This window comes from Salmo trutta, chromosome 29, assembly GCF_901001165.1.
Source record: "Salmo trutta chromosome 29, fSalTru1.1, whole genome shotgun sequence".
Taxonomy (NCBI): domain Eukaryota; kingdom Metazoa; phylum Chordata; class Actinopteri; order Salmoniformes; family Salmonidae; genus Salmo; species Salmo trutta.
Window position 1 is genome coordinate 21,883,290 of NC_042985.1, and position 6,869 is coordinate 21,890,158.

Genomic DNA, 6,869 nt, shown 5'->3' on the forward strand with positions numbered 1-6,869 from the left:
AATTACACTGAACAAAAATATAAATGCAACATGCAACAATTTCCGAGATTTTACTGAGATACAGTTCGTATAAGGAAATCAGTCAAATCAGTCAATTCACTAATGAATTCATTAGGCCCTAGCCTATGGATTTCATATGACTGGGAATAGAGAAATACATCTGTTTTTGGTCACTGATACCTTTAAAAAAAAAAGTAGGGCTTGGATCAGAAACCCATTCAGTATCTGGCGTGAACACCATTTGACTCATGCAGCGCGACAATTCTCTTTCGCATAGAGTTGATCAGGCTGTTGGTTGTGGCCTGTGGAAGGTTGTCCCACTCCTCGTCAATGGCTGTGTGAAGTTGCGGCATATTGGCAGGAACTGGAACATGCTGTCGTACACGTCGATCCAGAGCCTCCCAAACGTGTTCAATGGGCCGTGCATTATCATGCTGAAACATGAGGTGATAGCGGCGGATGAATGGCAGGACAATGGGCCTCAGGATCTCATCACGGTATCTCTGTGCATTCATATTGCCATCGATATCATACAATTGTGTTTGTTGGCCATAGCTTATGTCTGCCCAAACCATAACCCCGCCGCCACCATGGGCACTCTTCACAATGTTGACATCAGCAAACCACTCCCCAACACAATGCCATACACGCTGTCTGCTATCTGCCTTGTACAGTTGAAACTGGTGTCATGACGTTGGCCTGTGGGTAAGGTTTATGACCCCCCCATAAATACCTTCTCCCTTCCCCTCTCTCTCTGACCCTACTGAAGGACTGGAATAGCCTGTGTTAAATATAGAGAGTCTGGGAACATCAAACAAATAGGGAAAGGAACCATCTTTTGTTAATAAAACCAGTTGGAAATATGCTTGATAACGTAATGAGTATGTATGTCAGTTCATTGTTATCTGAGACATTATGATTGATGGCAGGACGACAAACTGTACCGGAGAAAGTATACACCCTCTAGTTATCAGAGTCACATGGAATTGTTATGCAATTGAAATGTTTGATATTGAAATTGTTTGTTAGGAGATTAAATGTAATTTTAGCTTCCAAATGAGAGAATTGGGTTTTCATAGGGAAAGTGCCCTGCCGATCAGTGGCCAACCCTGTGAAGAGACATGGGGTTATAAACGATGAAACCCCTCCTTTCCCCCTCTCCACTATATAAGTCTTTGACGAAAAGACATTCAGGGGTTCCAGTACGTGAGGACTGCAGCCTCTACGTTATAAGGACAGACACATATCAAGAACAGAACTAAGCCAACCTCGGCGTGAGCTATGGTATGAACTGGTATGAACTTTGAGCTTATTCACTACAGAAGTGATACTTCCTAGCCGTTGAGTTAGCCGCTGCTAACGTGGGCTAGGAAAGGACGGACGACGGATCCAGTCTAACAACCAGACGAAGATACCACCACGTATCCATTACCACTACAGGAAGATCTGTTGGCCAACCACGGCCAGCATCTACGACCAATCTACCGAAGCGCAGCTCAGAGTAAATATTTATTGCATTTTCCTTTTCCAAATGGGCGGTAATTTAGAATGCATAAGATAATGTATTTACGATAGCATAGCTGCTGTTTCTGTGTTCCTAAATCTTCCCGCTCTTTCATTCAAGCCCAACCCCCTTCCTTTGTGTAACCAGCCATGATACAGGCTCAGTCCACCAGGACGTTTTCTGTATGACATATGTATTCTGTGTATTTGTAATTCTGTGTGATTAGTTAGGTATTTAGTAAATAAATAATTAAACCCAATTTTGTATTGCTGATTCAACTTGTTAGCCAGGGTTCGTGAAGATAACCAAGAATTTATAACTTTCATGATGAGACTGAAAATAAGATAAGATTGACTGCTATCGATGTAAAATATTACTAAGTATTTTAAGAGTTTATTCAGAAGATAACAGCTCTATAAACGTTCTTCTGTGGTGCCCCGACTTTCTAGTTAATTACATTTACCTGATTAGATTAATCAGGTAATATTAATTACAGAGAAATAATTTTATAAGTTAGCATGTCATATCACTTAATCCGGCATAGCCAAAGACACGACACTGGGATTCATCCTTGAAGAGCACACTTCTTCAGTGTACCAGTGGCCATCGCAGGTGAGAATTTGCCAACCGACATCGGTTACGACACTGAACTGCATTCAGGTCAAGACCCTGGTGAGGATGACGAGCAGACAGATAAGCTTACCTGAGACAGTTTGTGCAGAACTTCTTTGGTTGTGCAAACCCACAGTTTCATCAGCTGTCCGGGTGGCTGGTCTCAGATGATCCTGCAGGTGAAGGATGTGGAGGTCCTAGACTTGCGTGGTTACATGGGTTTTGCGGTTGTGAGGCCGGTTGGACGTACTGCCAAATTCTCTAAAACTATGTTGGAGGTGGCTTATTGTTGAGAAGTGAACATTCAATTCTCTGGCAACAGCTCTGGTGGACATCCCTGCAGTCAGCATGCCAATTGCACACACTCTCCAAACTTTAGACATCTATGGCATTGTGTGACAAAACTGCACATTTTAGTGTGACTTTATTGTCCCCAGCAATAGGTATACTTCTTGATATGCCACACCTGTCAGGTGGATGGATTATCTTGGCAAAGGAGAAATGCTCACTAACAGGGATGTAAACAAATTTGTGCCTACATTTTGAGAGAAAAATGTTTTCTGAACATGTGGAAAATGTATGGGATATTTTATTTCAGCTTATGAAACATGGGACCAAGACTTGTTGCATTTTTATATTTTTGTTCAGTATAGGTAATCCACCAAAGTTTAGAACGCTTTTAAAACATGGAAGCCAATCGCTGAAACTATGGATACAACTTTTTTTGCCAGTGGGGGAGGCTGCCATGCAGATTATATTTGTTTTGGCCGCCTACAGACATCTTTATTTGTTTGCTAATACAGGACTGGTAATGGCCCAGTGCATGGGCCATTACCAGTCCTGTATGTATTTGTATATGAATGGTTACCAGCATTTGGAGGCATGCAGAGGATTTGGAGGCATGCATGATTGATAATAGGTGGGAGGTCCAGTATAAATACAAACTCACTTCCTTGACAACAGCTCTGACTTCTGCAGAGGCCATATCCCAGTAACTGCTGTACGGCCACTGCAGACATCGGATTGACCACCTTTTATCCAGAGCAACTTAAAGCAGTGAGTGCATACTTTTTCGTATTGGTTCCCTGTGGGAGTCGAACCCAAACCCATAGCATTGCAAGCACCATGCTCTACCAACTGAGCCACATACATCATATCATCACAAACCACTTGATGTGTCAGTGTACTCAATTACTGTATTGTGCATTGTTTTTCTTCACGGTGATGGAGAAATCCCACTAGAAATCCCCATATTAGCATGTTTCTGTAAGCTGATACATCATGACAAAATACACACCATATTACTGTCCTGCTGATGTGCCTGGACCTTGTAGGCTAACTGATCCAATTGGTTGACCAATAAGTCAGGCAAGATGCAGTTATTTCGAAATGAATATGTATTCAAAACGCCAGCCTATTGAGCGGTTATTAAAATGTTATTTACATTTCTTAATTTAACCCTTATTTTACCAGGTAAATTGACTGAGAACGCATTCTCATTTACAGCAACGACCTGGGAAATAGTTACAGGGGAGAGGAGGGTGGATGAATGAGACAAATGTAAACTGGGGATGATCAGGTGACCATGATGGTATGAGGATTAGATTGGGAATTTAGCCAGGACACCGGGGTTAACACCCCTACTCTTACGATAAGTGCCATGGGATCTTTAGTGACCACAGAGAGTCAGGACACCCGTTTAACGTCCCATCCGAAAGACGGCACCCTACACAGGGCAATGTCCCCAATCACTGCCCTGGGGCATTGGGATATTTTTTTAGACCAGAGGAAAGGTTGCCTCCTACTGGCCCTCCAACATCAAATGACATAGGCACATGTCCTGTTTTGTTTCATGACAAAATATCTGCATAGTCCAACAGCCTAGGCTGGATTTTGCAACCATTTGGATGAGTTTGGGTGTATTCTTGACAGTTTAGAGAAGGTCCAGAAAGTTACATTAGCAGGCCACTCATATGGTGTAGGCATCATATGGTGTAGGCCTATTTTGGCAGGATGTAGCCCGTGTTAAGATAGGCCTACTTCAGGAAAATATTGGCTTTTCCTTCCAACTCCCCACCCGTTAATGCTGTAGCCTATTTTAAATTCAGCAAGCAACAGCAAACAAGTATCTTTCCTCCAATAGGCTATTAGTAGGCTAAGGAAAATAATTCAAAATAGGTATCCAACAAGCTTTTGTAGTCTGGCTTTTCCTGGGACTCCACAAGATTTAAAAGGAATATCCGTGGCAGCGGAGAGGCCAGGTGCCAATTGCGCAACCGAACAATGAAGACGGACTACATCTCGAGCCTATGGCCTAAATTAGAAGCGTATGCATATTAGCCCATAATTCATAAACTCAATTAGACTTAATACTGCAGGGGTTTTAGGCTGAGTTTCTGTAAGGCACTTTGTGACATCTGCTGATGTAATAAGGGCTTTATAAATAAATGTGATTGATTGATTTGAGTCATTATATCCAGTCAATTTACACAGTGAATGAAAAGAAAGTTTATGAAATCATAGATAGCCTACACTATGTGTGCTCCCAAGGTTGAGCTGATTGCGCTCCCTCCCAGTACCTGGGTACACAGATGGAGAAGCTACCCTATTGTTTAAGTTTTTTAGGGACAAGAAATGTTTCCTACCTAGGCTACAACAACACAATGTAATAATGAATGTTACTGTTTTCAAGCGATTACAAAACTGTAGTCTAGGCTGTAAACTGCAGTGAATGTGTGAGGGGCTATTCAAATGAGCCAGTTTACAATAATTGTGTATTCACTTGATAAAAATAATACATTCCTCATTGCACTGTGTTGTTGTAGCCCAGGTTTAATTATTTTATTTTCTGAAAAAGTAGGCCTAGGACTAATCAATAGTGAAGCTTTGAGTGCAGCCTGGAGGAACACCTACATATTTGTAATTTCATAATCTGTTAACTGTTATTTTTCTTGGACTTTGAAAGGTAAATGTTTAGCCTATAGTCCTTATATCTATCTAATGAATGGCTTAATATCTACATCATATTTAGCTTCTTACTTCGGCTACACATCACTAGCTACTCTCTTCCAACTGTTCCCGTGCCCAACAGGCTATAGGCTATGCAAGCCTTTCCGCAATAGGCATTCCTCTTCTCGTGAAATCCCAGGAAAAGCTATACGCTGCAAAACTTACAGGACATTTATTTTCATATTTTATTAATGCTATGCCTAATAGCCTATTTGGGGAAAGAAGCAGGCTTGCTCTTGCTAATTGCTGAATGTGGCCTATAGCATAGAAAATGCATGTTGGGGAAAGTTAAGGAAAGAAAGTGCATTGGTGTGATCACTTTTGTCCGGTTATGATGACATTGTTGCACTGATGCACTGCAAATATTTTGAACAAAAATATTAACACATTTGAAGTTTTGGTCCTGTTTAATGAGCTGAAATAAAATATCCCAGAAATTGAGCATTACTTCTTTGCCAAGATAATCCATCCACCTGACAGGTGGCATATCAAGAAGCTGATTTAAACAGCATGATCATTACACAGGTGCACCTTGTGCCGGGGCCAACCGGCCTCACAACTGCAGACCACGAGTAACCACGCCAGCCCAGGACCTTCACATGTGGCTTCTTCATATGTGGGATCGTCAAAGACCAGCCACCGCAGACGGCTGATGAAACTGGGTTTGCACAACCGAATAATTTCTGCACAAACTCTTAGAAACCATCTCAGGGAAGCTCATCTGTGTGCTCAATGTTCTCACCAGTCTTGACCTGACTTCAGGTCGGCATTGTAGCCGACTTCAGTGGGCAAATGCTCACTTTCGAGCGCCTCTGGCACATTGGAGAAGTGTGCTATTCATGAATGAATCCCGGTTTCAACTGTACAGATGGCAGACAGTGTGTATGGCGTCGTGTGGGAGAGCGGTTTGCTGATGTCAATGTTGTAAACAGAGCGCCCCATGGTGGCGGTGGGGTTATGGTAATGGCAAACAAGCTACGGACAACAAACACAATTGCATGTTATCAATGGCAATTTGAATGCGCAGAGATACCGGGATGAGATCCTGAGGCCTAATGAATTTATTTCAATTGATTGATTTCCTTATATGAACTATAACTCAGTAAAATCTTTTAAATTGTTGCATTTTACATGTTTGTTCAGTCTATAATTTCCCATGTCCAATATCACTTGGTTGAAGGAGTTTATCATTGTTTGTTAATGCTGTAACCTGATGTTATCCCAACTGAGCTTGAGAGAGAAAATCCCAGCAACATGCATATTCAACATTTCTAACCATCAATATGAGAACTCAAGATAGTTCATTGTAGCAATGAGACATATTTTACTTTTTTTCTTCCAACATTAGACTGTTGTTGTACCGTACGTACTGTATGTAAATGTAACCACATACAATTGAGGCAGAGAGGTTTCAACCCTCATTGTGTGAGGTCTCAGCCACATGACCCTTGCCCTGACTCCCACAATGCTCCAGGGGTAGGGGTGAGAGCTGTCTGTCGGTTGGACGGTCTACCCATCTGTTACAACTTACGTACGTGTTATATATTTTAAGCAAATGTTAGACTAATTTTGGCATTGTGGTTGTATGCTAATATTACTGTGAGATTATGCTTTTATTTTGCTCACCAAGTGTAATTCATGTGTAACTTGGAGGGCACCAATAAGCTACAAATATTTGCTGAAGAAAAGGTCTGACAAATATTGAAATATGGACACCCAGCGGAGACTGTAATTGCATACGCAA